General features: G+C 30.0%; 1 long non-coding RNA gene across 1 annotated transcript; it reads right to left on the bottom strand.

Annotated features, from left to right (window-relative positions):
• Positions 1 to 2174: 2174 nt before the first annotated feature.
• On the bottom strand, positions 2175 to 2869 carry LOC121217898 (uncharacterized). Its single transcript, XR_005914106.1, has 3 exons — positions 2534 to 2869; positions 2358 to 2459; positions 2175 to 2231 (listed from the first exon to the last, which is right to left on the bottom strand). It is a non-coding gene; the product is annotated as an uncharacterized lncRNA (long non-coding RNA).
• Positions 2870 to 16763: the final 13894 nt, after the last annotated feature.

The raw sequence follows: 16763 nt of genomic DNA, 5'->3' as shown, positions 1-16763 counted from the left end.
ATGTAGAAGAGAAGTGTACAGTTCAGACTGCATGTCTCTAAGAGACAACAATCGTATAGCAGACTATCTAGTGAAGGCCGCATCATCGACTGACATGAATTTGCAGCCATTTCCTGAAGCAGTGGAGGGAGCTCACAGCATTTTGCGACTTGGCATCGCTGATTATTAACTGTTTCAATCTTCTGTTTAATGCTCTTTCATTTCCCCCCAAAACATAGCACACAAGTTTCAAAATGATATTATAATATCAAGGAGTGATATTTATTGCTATTGTTATATTATGTTTGCCGTAAAACATCAGTGTTATTTATGAATCTACAATCTTACCTTTTTATGTAATAATCATTTTTTTTTCTTTTTTCAACCGGTATTTTATATTTCATAATTTTTAATTATGCGATACTTAGTTCATAGCATATTCACATGTCTATTATTACTTCCATCATTCTATAGCATATTCACCTTTTAAAATGTCATTACATATCATCTATCATCAATAGACTAAAGCCAATACACAACAAAAAGTTACGTGATATATTTGAAATATCATATCACTAATTTCCTTCTGCTAGCAATCTTGTTAGCCACATCTCCTTCTGTTCAGTTGGGATGGTGAAGGAAATAACCATACTGATTGGATTACTAGGAATCTTCCTTGAAGTAGTAAGTTTGTTAGCTTCAGATAGTCCTATTATTTTCATCGACTCATCCCACAACTGCATAAACTTCAAAGTAATTAAGTGCTTTGTCCCTATTCTCTTTGTCAATTCCTTTGCGGCTTCAACCATTTTGCTTCTCAACACTTTAGCAATTCCTAAAAAAATCAACTCCATCATTAGAATTCAAGCCTACCTTACTCTTTCTAGCTTTTTCAACCCTTCTAAGAGATGGGGACCTTGACTGGCCATTGTCTCCAAAATCATTTCATACCCAACATTTTCAATTCCAATCATGTCAGCTTTTCCTACACCAATCATTTGCATTGTTCTTTGTTCCACCATTATCATCTCCATTCTCTTCTAGCTTTTCAATTATGTCAGTTGTTGTTTGGGTATCTTTTCCAATGGCATGGTGTTTACTATATATCACACTAAAATTTTCAAAATATGGCAATGTCCAATTCTTGAATGGGACTGCATTCTTATGATTCTGCATACATATTCATATAAAAATTATTAAATGCGTTTAAATATAAACACAAATTTCATATATAATCATAATTTATAAATTCACCTCACTACACCAAAACAGGTTTTTAGCGGCGTTTTTTTAAGCCTTTAGCGGCGCTTTTCAGTGCCACTAAAAGTATTTGCGGCGCTTCCTAAAGCGCCACTAAAATTGCCGCTAATGACAACGCCACAAACATTTGAGGCGTTTATTTTTAAAAATGCCACTAAAGGTCATGTTCTTTAGCGACTCTTTATATAGCGGCGCTTTTTACACAAACGCCGCTAAATCTCATGTTCTTTAGCGGCGCTTTTAAAACAAACGCCGCTAAAGAATTAGCGGCGCTTTTAACACAAACGCCACTATTTGTTTGGTTGTTTTTAGCGGCGCTTTTTTAAAAAATGCCACTAATTTTGGGGTTTTTGAAAAATACCAATTTTTTTTCAACCCTCCTATAGCAACAAATCAAAAGCAACTAAATCTATACCAGCCAATAGCAATAAATTTATATAATATTTCAAATTAAACGAATAATATAATATTAATATCAATATTCTATTATTTTCACAAAAATGTTAAAATGATAAAAATATTTATACAATACACTATGACGACGGAGGTTGGGACTGCTGAAACATCTTCATCATACTCTGAAGTTGCTGTTGGAGTTCGTCGTACTTTCTGCTCTGCTCTGCTTCTCTCGCTGCAGCCTCTGTTTCTCTCACTGCAACCTCTGTTTCCCTCGCTGCCGCCTCTGCTTGAAGTTGTAGCTGGAGTTCTTCATATTTCCTTTGAACCTCAACTGTGGTCGCTTGCATCTGAGCCATCTGGTCTTTTAATCTCTGAACTTCAGCTTGAGCCTGACTCCCCAAAGGCATGTATTGCTGCGAGCTGGATCCAAAATATTGGGTTGGGCTAACAAAAGATCCTTGAAATCGAACCCGGCCATACCTTTCAGGACCCATAACTTCAGTAATAATCCGGTTATCAATGTCTTCAAGATGAACAGAACTATCACTAGAAGCAATCGCTTCGTACTCCGCCTTTTTATTATTTAGTTTCTCCTAATAAATAAATCACATATTTAGGAACACAATATATATTAAAAAAACAAATGCAACACAAGTTAACAATAGTAGCATTACAAGCAATGAATTAAACTATTAGAAAATCGTATTAAGTAAACGTACAATTATTTCTGCAGCTTCAAGAGTCATAGGAGATCCATCTTTCTTCTTATGTGTAATCTCAAAAAGTTGAAGGCGTCTAACTTTTTGACCGAACGACCGTTCCTACAATATAGTAGTAAAAATATTATTTAATGGAAAGTAACACATATTTAACAGTATTAAAAAATTAAAAATACATCAGCCTCAGCTACACAAGCAAAACTTTTCGACCCGACTGTGTGCGTGAATTTTTGTTTCTCCCTGCTGTTTTTTCCAACCCGTTCACGATCCTACGTTATGAAATTATTAGTACGTAAATAGTAAATACAATAAACCAAAATAATTACAAGAGTTTAGAAGTACATCATACCTCGCCTTTCTTCGAATGCCAAAATCTAACCGCATCTTCCCATTGGTACCTCAGCATACCCGGCAAGACATTTTGCAATTTCTCATCGAAGATTAAATGCCAGCTTCAGTTGAACCAATATAGTTGCAGGAGGAGTAGGAAGCAGTAACTGATTAAATGCAGCAGAGGGCTGCCGACAATTCCACAAGTCAGAATATATACAAGAATACAAAAAATATTATAGAGGATAAAACTTAGTCAAATCTAAGGGTAGAAAACTACTAAGATAAAACTTAGTCAAACGAAAATAGTATTTGTTTTCGGTAGTTCAGTGCATAAACAACTGCAACTTCCATAATAATTCCCATTAACATATAAAATAGACATACGAATGCCTCTAGTTTTATGATATACTTAGACCTACACATGGTAAATAACAATAACCAATAACAAATAAACAATTTTACGATTTCCAAAATACAAAATACAATTAGAATATATAAACAGAAGTTTTTAAAAGATGGAATCCAAATTCATAGTTTATCATTATGGCAACCCAAAGCCGCACTCCTGCAGTAACTGTTGACTGTTCTTGTTTATAAATAGAACCAACAATTTCCTTAAACATCAGCAAAATAATTACATTAAAGCAGAAAGCAAGGCACCATGCTACAACTTACTTGAACCTTTCTTACTTGTCATTTTACCGAAAATTAAATATAAGAGGGTTGACTTTTGTCCACAGATGCTTATAAGTGTTTCTAAGGTGTTTTTAAAATTTAAAAAAATCAAATTACAATTCAATTTTTAAATCGTAAAAGTATTAGGCTTTTGATAAAATTTACTCAAAATTGATCTGCGTCTTAACCTGCTCTAAACTTATAATATTAGATGAACTATATTTTTCATTGCAATAAAAATAAACTTTTAGTATGAAAGGATTGTTGTAGATAATAATTTAATTAAGTACAACATTTAACTAATTAACTGCAACCAATATTTATAACAGAGAAGGGATTATTATAATGATAATACTAATTCAAGAAAAAATTAAATTAAAATTCTATACTACCGGGAAAAAGAAGGAAGAACACTTACACCCCAAAATCGAGAATAAGCAAGGGGTCGAATGCTCTTGCAGGAACCAGAATAGAGTAACAGCGTTGTTCCTGTCTTGTATGCAACGCAGTTCCAACACCTTCGGGTTAAAGATTCGAGCTTTACGGCGGATTGGAAGATTTAAATTTTGAAAGGAAACAGTTTCGGTTTGGGAGAAAATGGAAGTAGCATGGACGAACCAGATAAGAAATAATGGGATTTGGGGAATTGGGAGTTTGGATCACAATGGGATTGCAAGTTTCGGGATTGGGGAAAAAATTTGGGGAAGAATAACCTAGGGAAATTTAGGGGAAACAGCGAAAGGAAATTGGGGAACTGCAGTCGATCGGGTAAATCTGAATTGGGGGAGAAAATAAAGGAATTCGGGGTTAATAAAACGACGACGTTTAGGTTAGTTTAATTAAATTTTGTGGCGTTTCTTAATAAGCGCCACTAAAACATAGGAAAAACGGCACCGTTTGGGAAACTATTAAAACATATTTGTGGCGTTTTCTGTTAAAGCGCCATTAAAGCATAGTCCTTTTACGGCGTTTTACAAAAAACGCCACTAAAATTTTGCACCAAACCGTACCGTTCCGCAGTATCAAGCACAAATTTTGCGGCGTAATTTAAAAAAACGCCACTAATTTCTATCCTTTTGCGGCGTTTGGTAAAAACGCCACTAAGAACATAGATCAAAACGCAGTGTTTTGCCATTTCTAAAACAAAGTTGCGGCGTTTTTTATAAACGCCACTAGTAACAAAAAATAAAACGTCATCGTTTTGCATACTGTGACATATTTGTGGAATTTTTTACTAAAACGCCACTAATGCATAAACACTAAAATAAAATCAATTCCACATGTCTTTTTTAATAAACACTAAAATAAAATTATTTCTAAAAAAAGGAAAATTATAAAAATACATATATAAATTGGTTTTTCTATAGAAATTCAAATAATTCCTTGTAAAATCCAAGTTTGTACCTATAAAATCCAAGGTTTCCCTTTACTTTGGTTCATTTTTAGGCATGAGGACTTGAATTCGATCCTGAACGATTTTATTTTTGATTTTGAATCATAAAAAAATAAAATTGAAATTAAAGCCAAAACAAAAAAAATAAAATTGAAAAAAGATAAAATAAGATATTAAAATGAAAACTTATAAAAATTGGATTACCGATTGTATAATTTACCTTATTAATGCCATTTTAAACTTAAACCAGATTCATCCCTATTAAATTATTATTTTTCATTTTATTTTTATATTATAAAAGTATACATATATATATAAATACAAAATAACTTTTAAAATTACTCTCCATATATTCAAACAAGCAGTGAACTTTCAAAATCAGGGAAATCTGACATGGAGGAAATTAAAGGAAATTCGGGGTTAATAAAACGACGCCGTTTATGTTAGTTTTAATTAAATTTTGTGGCGTTTCTTAATAAGCGCCACTAAAAGCATAGGAACAAACGGCACTGTTTGAGAAACTATTAAAACCTATTTGTGGTGTTTTCTGCTAAAGCGCCACTAAAACATAGTCCTTTAACGGCGTTTTACAAAAAAACGCCACTAAAATTTTGCATCAAAACGTACCGTTTTACAGTATCAGGCACAAATTTTGTGGCGCAATTTAAAAAAACGCCACTAATTTCTATCCTTTTGCGGCGTTTTGTAGAAAACGCCACTAAGAACACAGATCAAAACGCAACGTTTTGCCATTTCTGAAACAAATTTGCGGCGTTTTCTATAAACGCCACTAGAAACACAAAATAATACGTCATCGTTTTGCATACTGTGACATATTTGTGGCATTTTTTACTAAAACGCCACTAATGCATAAACACTAAAATTAAATTAATTTTTGTCATTTTTATAAACCTTGAATCGTTACAGCCATAAACAATAAGACACTAACAATTAAAAACTATACCATAAACCAGACCCTAAATCGTAAACCCTAAATCCAAATAACAAACATTAACCACTGAACCTAAAATACTAAACACAAAATGTACCCTAACACCCTAAACTTTAAACCATAAATATATATTATAAGTTACAATTAAAAGTAATTAAAAAGAATCTTATTGCTTGTTTGAACCCTAAAATAACTTTATATTTTTTTATCAAAATCCCTAACCTTTAAACCCTAATACCCTAACCGGCCCTTAAAACCATAATTAAACACTAAGACTCTGACTATAAAAACTAAACTCCAAACAACAAACTTTAAAACACTAAATCACAAACCCAATATAACAAACCCTAAACCATAAACTATAAAACCCTTAAACTACATACTATAGTAAACATTAAACCTTAAACTATAAAACCCTTAAACTACATACTATAGCCCTTAAACCACCAATTAAACCCTAAACCCTAAAATTTATAATCAATATTAAGTACTGCTTCCACAATTTTTATAAACATATATAAGCTTTTACATTAATATATATCAATGTATATACATGTACATCATGTTTATAAACATATATAAGCTTTTACATTAATATATTTTTTGAAATTTTTAGGGGTTTAGGGTTTTAAGAATTATGAATTTAGGGTTAAAGGGTTTTGAGAAAGCCATATGGCCGGCGTCGATTTTAACAGCTTAATGGTAACTTAAATGAAAACTTCTAATTTTAATTAATATAAACAAATCAATTAAATAATAAATAGGTAAATAATTTTTTTGCGGCGCTTTCTAAAAATGCCATTAAATGAAGAGCATTAGCGGCGTTTTTTAAAAAAGCGTCGCTAAAGGCCTAAGAATTAGCGGCGCATCAATAAAAATGCCGCTAAAGCCCAGAACATTAGCGGCGCTTACTTAAAAACGCCGCTAAATCCCAGAACATTAGCGGCGCTTACATAAAAACGTCGCTAAAGCCCAGAACATAAAATTCAACAAGGGTTTTACCTCTTCTACCTAAAGTTTAAACCATTTTCGCCTGTCATCAGTTAATTAACTTAAATCCCTATATGTGTTTGAGTTTAATAATACTAACAATAACTTATTGAAATACCTACTCACTGTCTCACCAAACCTTTGAAATATGTCACTACAAGTTCTATTCTTAACGTGATGAGAAAGTATGATTAGGAAAATTGCTACTTGCTCATCGACCAAGAAGTTTTTTGTGCCCCTCAACCCTCCTTTTATTTGTAATAACTCACACAACTTAAAAAAATTAGTTCTAGACTGTTAATTCATCAATACATGTTTGCTCACCACCATGGGCAAAATCTCTAATTTCTTCTCGATTCTTGAAAAATGCAAAGTGTTTTTTTTTTAGGCCTATAAGAAGTTAAGCTTTTTTTTTTCATGATTAAGTTAACAAAGTAACAACTTATTAGTGTTTTCATCTTAATCCAATGACTTAACACAATTAGTATCCTTCTCCTTTGATTCCTAGACTCAATCAACTTAAAACATGCATTCTTACTTCTTTGAACATTAATACTCAAACAAGGCATTCTTTATGAAATAACAACATACAATATTATTTATCAAACAATTGGAGGATTAGATAGATTCATAACAATTTACAACTTAATGAGATGCTAATGGTCCAACCAAGGCAACAGTAATATAAGTAGCAGGCTAAAAATGGGATTAGTTAGATCTATCATCTATGAAGCTTTTACATGTGAAATTTAAAAAAAAATAAATTTAAAATATATACTCTAAATTTAAAAAATAAAACGTAGCGTGTGGAAATGGTTAACTTTTAACTAAATCAATAGTGGATTATAGAATACATGCCGGTAATTGAGAATTGAAGACCTTAACGCTTGTTTATAGAGGAAATATGAAAAAAGAACCAGTAATGGATTATAAACAATGAAAATTTCTAATTAATAACTCTTGGTATTCATAAATATATTTGATCTCGCCTCACTAATGATGAAATTTGAACAATTTTTTTACCTTTGTTTGACAACAATGGCAGTAGAAGGGAACAGAGAAAATGGAGAAGGTCGGTAGAATTGTCCTTAGTACTCAACAATAAAAAAAAAATGTGTACTTTTTAGTTTTAGATGAGGGTATTATTGGAAAAAAAATAAAAAAGTGTTAATACAAATGATATTTAAATACCACTTGGAAGTGTGTTTTATTTATCTCCCAGCTCGAAACAAAAAAATCACTTTTGAGTGTATACAATTTCAAGCTTACCAAACAATTTATTATTTTAAAATTAGATCAGGATTACCTCTACTAAATAGATCATATGCTATGAATTTTATTAAAATTCAGAGTAGGTGCATGCATGTTATTTATAGGTGAGAATGCACATATAAAATCTTTCTACTTTATTTTGTGATTGTGATAATCTTAAATTATGTATTTAATCTAAATTTTTGATAAAACGATAAAGTTAGAAGAAAAATATATTTATTTCAAATGTATGCATGTCGGTAGGGAGAAATTATTTGATATACATTTTTTATCATCTATTTTTAATTATTTAATAATATTTCAGTAATTTTTTTATGTTATTGATATATAATTTTGACAAATTTTTTTTATCTCGAATCCCAGCCCCCAAATTTTAAACCTAAAATCTCGAGATTTGAGTTTAAATTTAAAATTTAATGTTCAGGGTTTAAAGTTTTGATTCCAGATTCAGAATTCATATTTATATATTAATGATGACATTAAAAAATTACTGAAATGTGTTAAATAATTTCCAGTAAAATTGGAAAATCAATTAATTTTGGTAATCAATTCATGTTTGTCTATATTGGGGCAAAGACTGAAAGTCAAAGATACCCATCGACACGTAAGGTTATAATTGACATCAAGAATTTATCAGTTCACCAATTTTAGCTTGTTCACTATTGAGAATAATTTGGTTCATATTTTCCTGGCAAATCACGCAGGTAAGATTTCATTAGTTCATACAGTATTTTTAGGGTGGGTAAAACTCGATTCGAATTAAACGAATTGAATTAATCGAGTCAACTCAAATAAGTTGTTCGAGTTTTGAGTTTGAATCAAATTAAGTTTTACAATTCGAAAAACTCAGAATAATTTGAATAATAGATTGGTATAAATACCCTTTTAGTCCATGTCAAATTTGAAAATGAACAAATTGATCTCTCTCAACAAAAATTACAAAAAAAATTCAAAATAATTTTTATAATTTAAAAATTTATATTTTTAAAAAATTGTAAAAATTTTCAAATAAATTCTAAAAAATACATAAAAAGTTTAAAAAAATTAAAAAATTTCTAGAATAATAATTTTGGGATCTAAATAAGTTAATTAATGATTCAAGTTTATCATACTAAAATATTTCTTTTATTATTATTTTGCTTTGAAAAAGTTTTCAAATATATATTGTTTCAAATATATGTGTTATAATATGAAATTAGTTATATTGTAACAATATTTTACTTTGACATATTTAATTTTTTAATTTAACTCGAACAATTTCACTTGATTCGACTCGACTCAATTCGAAAAAAATTCAAATCAAGTTAAAATGATAAAATAGGACTTGTCAACTCGAAATTTTTTCACTCAATTTGACTCAATTCAATTGAACGCTCACCCCCTAATTGTATACATTAAACTACTGCAATTTTTACAAATTGGAGGGGGAACGTAATAGAGAGGACTTGAAACTTGGATCTTACAGCATTAATCCAACTTTAATTAAGGTATGGATGCATGCCTTGGTTAGTGGTTCGAACCTCCACACTAGAGGTGTTCATGGGCCGGGTGGCCCTGCCCGGCTCGACGGCCCGCCTGAAATATGAGTTTGGACAAAAAATGAGGCCCGTTTAAAAAACGGGCCAAGCCTCGGGCACGACTTTTTTTGCCCGGGCCCGGCCCGGCCCGAATATAATAAAAAATATTTTTTAAAAAAATTGGTGTTTATTTTAAAAAACGGGCCGGGCCGGGCCTAAGATTTTTTTCTCGGGCCAGGCCTGGACAAAATTTCAGGCCCATATTTCAGGCCGGGCCGGGCCCGGGCCTAGTATGCGGGCCAAAATTTTTTATGGGCCCGGCCCAGCCCAGCCCAGCCCAGCCCATGAACACCTCTACTCCACACGCGTAATATGTATAATTAATGTTTTGCATAAAATTGACATTTTTTCTATGAATTTACATGTATCTTCACCAATCAAGATAATTCTTAAGCTTAATAACCCTTCTGAATTCTCCTCAAAGTACGGAAGACAAAAACTCGTATAAAAACAATACCTTCTATTGAGGGAGTAAGACACTCTAAACTAAATACTCACCCTGAATACATATGATAGCAATAATTTATATTTGTATTTATACCGTAAGAATAACAAATTAAGTGAATGATGACGGTAGATTTAGAGAAAAGTTTATATTTAAGATTTCTACATTTATACTTTAATAAAATATTCCAATAATCGGAAACATATTTTAATTATAAACTATTTTTTATAAATAATTATAAATTATGCTTTAATGAATATTTCAAAAGTTAATTATTTGGTTAAAATTAATAAAATATTAAAAATATATATTAAAAGTTTAAAGATCGATGTTATTAAATTTTTCTAAAAACAAATATTTCGCAACATTAGAAATATTCTTTAAAAATATATAAAAAAACAATGTTAAAATGTTTTTTTAGATTAATATATTTTTTTGCTTTTTAATATTGTTCAAATTTTAAAATTTTTATTGCTTAAAAATATAAAACTATTTATTTTACAAGTACTATTAAATTGATTTAAATAAATATATAATTTCTAAATAATATTATATTCATTTTAATATCAATTATTATTATTTTATGAAAAGTTGATTTGTTAATTATTATGTTTTCTAAATAATATTATATAAAACACAAATATACCGGTCTACTTATAGGAAAAAAAAAACCAGTCACCCAAAAACATATTGGATTGCTTAACTCTAACATAGACCTAATCTCTCCCCTATTCTGCGTCAGCTTAGAATCGTGAACCTGAATGAAGGTTTACAAGTATAAGTTTGTACTATATATAGTAAAGTCAAGGTACAAGCAGTCAGTGGCGGAGCAGGATGGCTCCATAAAATAGAAAAAAATTTATTTAAACCTTTTATAATTTATAAAATATTAAATTAGTAATAATAAAATTATATTTTAATCCTCTTAAAAATAATAATAATTTAATTTAATCTTTTAAAATTATAAAGATATAAATTATTAAAATAATAAATTTATATTTTTAATATTATAAAAATATATAATTTAATTTCGGCTTAAAAGAAATTCTGACTCCACCGTTACAAGCAGTTTAAGTTGTATTTAAAAAATAGTCCAACTCATCCTGTTTGATGGGTTTGGGCTTATACAAATCTTTCGAAGTGCAAGTAGTCTCTGCAGGTGACTCAAATCTGAAAATGAGGCTGTTTTACCAAAATAGCCAAAAAATAAATTATATTTGTAAAAATAACTCAAATTCAAAAACAATCACCAAAATAACTTAAAATGAACAGTACCCACTCTTTTTTGCACCAATGATTGCCTAATAATTGTGTCAGAATTAAAAAAATTAATTTTTTGAGTTTTGATCTGTCAATGGCCGGAACCCATGTTTTTTTTAAAAAATTGTATAATACTGATACACGAAAAAGGAAAAAGAAAAAAAAGGAAAAAAAAATTTTGGGTGCTGGTCTGTCAATGGCCGGCACCCAACAGTAAAATTTTTTTTGAATTTTTTCTTTTTTTTTTCGTGTCAGAATCAGATATAAATATACGAAAAATCGTCGTATATTTATATCTGATTCTGACACGAAAAAAAAAGAAAAAATTCAAAAAAAATTTTTACTGTTGGGTGCAAGCCATTGACAGGCCAGCACCCAAAATTTTTTTTTTACTTTTTTCGTATATTTATATCTAATTCTGACACGAAAAAAAAGAAAAAATTCAAAAAAAAATTTACTGTTGGGTGCCGGCCATTGACAGGCCAGCACCAATTTTTTTTTTTACTTTTTTCGTATATTTATATCTGATTCTGACACGAAAAAAAAAGAAAAAATTCAAAAAAAAAATTTACTGTTGGGTGCCGGCCATTGACAGGCCAGCACCTAAATTTTTTTTTACTTTTTTCGTATATTTATATTTGATTTTGACACGAAAAAAAAAGAAAAAAATCAAATTTTTTTTACTGTTGGGTGCCGGCCATTGACAGGCCAGCACCCAAAAAAAATTCCTTTTTTTTTCCTTTTTTGTATATCAGTATTATACAATTTTTTTAAAAAAATATATGGGTTCCGGCTATTGACAGGTCAAAACCCAAAAAATTAATTTTTTTAATTCTGACACAATTATTAGGCAATCATTGGTGCAAAAAAAGAGTGGGTACTGTTCATTTTAGGTTATTTTGGTGATTGTTTTTTAACTTGGGTTATTTTTGCAAATATAATTTATTTTTGGGCTATTTTGGTAAAACAGCCTGAAAATGATTGAGGAGGGGGGGACCACTAATCGAAGATCAACGGGATCGAAAATGAAAATGGCAACTAAGATGCAAACAGAAGAGACGGACCACTGTCACATGGCAATCCCACCATCCTCCTTTGGAATCGGCAGCTAAAACTTCACTCCCATTACCATCTTATGTTTCTTAAATTCATGGTCTTATTGCTACTGTTGACACCATTTTTTGATAAAAACAGGGTCGATTTGGTTTTAAAAACGAAAACGAACACAGGAGTCGCCACCAATCCTTTTTGATAAGGTGTGATCGAGCCACCTTGAAAAGTGGTTGTTTAATAAATAATTTCATTTTATTAAAACAACGATTTTGGTCCACGGAATTTAGAAAAACGGGTTCGGGAGTCGGTTACGTACGAGGAATGATTAGCATCTTCGTAACGCCCAAAATTGGTACGTAGTTGATTAATTAATGTCTTAGTGTCGAGAATTGGAAACTTTGAAGAGATTCGAAATACGATCCTTGAATTAAAAACTTGTATAAATCAAATTATATGTTAAGACCCTCTCATTTCGGAGAGAGAAAATGTCATACCCAATGAGTTAGGGCATGATATTTCACATCCTTTAAAATGAGCTTGTCCTTAAAGAAAACTCATGCAATAAAATTCAAAAGGATATTCAATTGTTTAAGTCAGATGAAGAAATTGTAGTCCAATACGTTAGGGCACGATTTCTCAAAATTTCAAACATTGAATATTGCCTTTATTATTTTTTAGAAAAATCCTCAACTCGAGAAAACAACATGTTATATCCAATGCGTTAGGACACAACGTATCGAACTCCCGATAAGGAAGAAATTGTTTAAGTCAGATGAAGAAATTGTAGTCCAATACGTTAGGGCACGATTTCTCAAAATTTCAAACATTGAATATTGCCTTTATTATTTTTTAGAAAAATCCTCAACTCGAGAAAACAACATGTTATATCCAATGCGTTAGGACACAACGTATCGAACTCCCGATAAGGAACTTTTATGTTTTTTGATTAAAGAATATTCTCGATTATTTAGATTCAACGAAAAAAATTGGAACCCAATACGTTAGGGCCCAATCCTCTCGAAGATCCCAAATACCGAGTATTACCTTTATTTTCAAAATTTTCTTTTTTACAAATTTGGGTAAAAATTGATGTAATATTAAATTTGAAATATTAAATTTGATATATGAATAAATGTCACGTTAATAAATGACAATAATGAATACGACGATGTGAACATAGATAACACAAGCAATCACAACAAAAATAATAAGTAAAGAAAAAATGACAAATCGATTACATATAAAATAACAAGTAAATAGACAAATAAAACTAAAATGTTTTTTTTAAATGATAATGGACATATAAATAAATAAACACTAAGTGAAGCAATTATAACAACAAAGAGAATAGATAAAAATTATAAAATATAAATATATATATGTACATATAAGAAAAATATATGTATGTGAATAAAAGAAATAAATAAATAAATATATATAAATATAAATATACATATTTTGAAATGTAAAGAAAAAATATATAAGTATGTATATAAAATTATGAAGCATAGAAAATGTATAAAAGCATGTGTATATATATATTTATAAAAATTAAGAAATATGTACGTATATGTATTATTATAAAATGTATGCATGTATATATATATAACAAAATTTGAACTTTAAAAGGTATAAATGAATAAATAATAATAACATAAGATTAATGGTATAATATAATAATGATAATAACATTAAAATAATTAATTAAATAATAAAATAGCTAAAAACATGGACTAAATTGAAATAAAAATAAAAAATGGGGCGGATTCGAAAATAAATAAAAGGGGAGGACCACATTGAATGCGCGAATAACAAGGAGGGACCAAATGGGAAATAATCCCGTCCCCCCAAAACGCACAGCTTCAAGGTGGATCGAATTGAAATCTGAAAGAAATTCTAGGGCCAAATTAAAAAAAACTAAAGGAAACTTGATTGCAAAATAATTAAAAATCGGAAGGGCTAAATGCGCAAATAGACCCTTTCGCAAAAACAAGCGGATCCTGCAAGCGGCCATCCACGGCATTGAAAACCCGAAAACAGGTGAGTTCCTTCCCTTTGTCTTTTATTTTATTTCTGTATGTAAAAAATAAATAAAATAAAATAAAATAAAAGTAGACTACAAAACGAAGCAAAAATTAAAATGACAATAGATATAAACCTTCGGGATTTTTCGATTGATTTTTGAATATTCGTCCCCTCTACATTGTTTGATTTTTGGGCTTGTAAAGCCGAAATACAAAATGTTTTGCTTTTATTTTTCACTATTATTACGCTGCCTCTACTGTTCTTGTCTGCTATTTTCGTCCTTCTTGCAGGTTATGGGGCGAGGTCAACTTGCTGTTTTGGTGCAAGGCTAACAAGCAGTGGCAAAGGAGGCGTACGGACATGGGAGCAGCAAGGGCTGCGGTGCCCTAGGGTTGGGGATTAGGTTTTTTTGCTGAAATGTTTTAGGTGTTTTTGGGCTAGGTTTCAGTTTGGGTCAGTTTGGGTTTGATCATTGAGTTAGTTGGGTCTATTGGGCCTGGGCATAAAATTGGGCTGTACAGGTACTTTAATTCATATTTGAAATATAATCATACAAAGGCTTATTACATATTTAGTACTTGAGTTTAACATATTTTCTTTAACGTGGTACTTGTATTGTTTTTTAGTCTAATGTGATACATATATTTAACAAAAATCATACATTATGGTACCAAATTAGTAACTAGTTAATAATATTAGCAATTAACTATACTTAAATCAAATTTAAAATTTAGAGTAAATACTAAAAAGTTAACACCATCACCTTTGACTATCAAAATATATAATTTTTGTTAGATACTGAACCAAAAAAATAACACATACATTAAAAACCATATTAAGAAATTCGGATATCAAGTAATATATTAAGCTTTACAAAAACTATATAAATAAATTTTTTATTTTCTAATATTAAATAAAAAAGGAAATTGGGAATATTTAGATTAAATAGAATAAAAGCACATAATCACAATCTAAGATGAAAGATTGAAATTGAAATGTGATGGATGGAGAAATGGGATAAAAAAAGGAGAAGCATCATAGATGACTTTTAACATTAACACAAAAATGGAATCTGAGCTTTTTTTATGAAGAAGAAAGGAAAGGTATGGGATGGATGGCTGTCCCCTTTCAATATCTAAAGCTTCCAATGCAATCTCTCAAGTTGAGATACATCTAATTCTCTTTTAGAGAATCAGATGCAATCATTTTATAATTCATTCTCTTCCCATATCTCATTTTTATTATCAAATCAATATGATATCCGATTTCATTTTTGTATTAATCACATTAAATTTGAATGTTTGTGGTGAAGGATAAGCTCCATCAACACAATAAAGGTTTTAGTCTCAGCATCAATTGAACATTACGGCATGTTGACAATAGGCTTTATCACAATTTAAACACAACATATTTTAAGTGATTGCAAACAACTATCATTATAAGGAAATCAACCCCAAATGATTCAAAGCAACCAGCAAAACCGGTAAAAGAACCGAACATCCACCAAACTGGGGAGGACGGCTAGGAAACCCGCTAAAATTACATACAAGACAAGATAAAAACTTTCGAAAGTGAAAACTTATTTAACAATGGAAAACAAACAAGCAAACATGTAAAACTTAAATATAACACAGGTCCAAATTGACTCCTGAAATTACTTATTATTTCAAAATAGAAGCAGATTAAGAAGCCGATAAAGAACCATTATTCGAGTATCTACAACCAACACACTTTTCAAGAAAAACTATTGGTCGTTAGTGAAGGTTCAACGACAACACCATCATTTGTCCATCACAGCTTAGAAAGACAATGAATATACCTACAAAATAGATCTATAAACTGAACAAAAAAAAATGAAAGCACATAGAGTAAATGAAGAGCTCACAAAATATATTTACAAACTAAAAAGAGAGAAGACACACAGAGTGAATAAGAAAAAAGAAAGAAAGAAAGAGGGGGTTGGTGTAGAGGGAGAAAAAGACAGATGATAGTCCTCGTTGAGTAAAACAAAAAAGAAGAAGTAAATAGCTTAGAAAAATGTAAAACAAATTTAACCATTTTTATTTGAATAGATAATGTAAAAGAAAATAAATAAATAAATAAATAATTATAATAATATTTTACAATTATGAATTAGAAAACCTATCCAAATAAAGAAATGATGTTCCTTTCTCCTGCTTCAACCCAAACATAAGGTTGAGATACCTCATTTATTTTATAAAAATTATATAAATGGAAAATATTGTTATAATAAATCCTTTCTTTTTGTCTTTTCATAATTTACCAGAAGAAAAAGAAAAAGAAAGCTTGAGGTACCTCATTTACTTTAATTTCTTTTATTAATTTTAATTATTCAAATAATATATAATTTTTCTTTTACCTTTATAATTATTTATCCAAACATAATGTTTGCATGAAAATTTTTAAAAAT

This window comes from Gossypium hirsutum, chromosome D05 (genome assembly GCF_007990345.1).
Source record: "Gossypium hirsutum isolate 1008001.06 chromosome D05, Gossypium_hirsutum_v2.1, whole genome shotgun sequence".
In the NCBI taxonomy this organism is placed as follows: domain Eukaryota; kingdom Viridiplantae; phylum Streptophyta; class Magnoliopsida; order Malvales; family Malvaceae; genus Gossypium; species Gossypium hirsutum.
The sequence above is the reverse complement of the archived record's forward strand: the minus strand, read 5'-3'. Positions and strand labels throughout refer to the sequence as shown.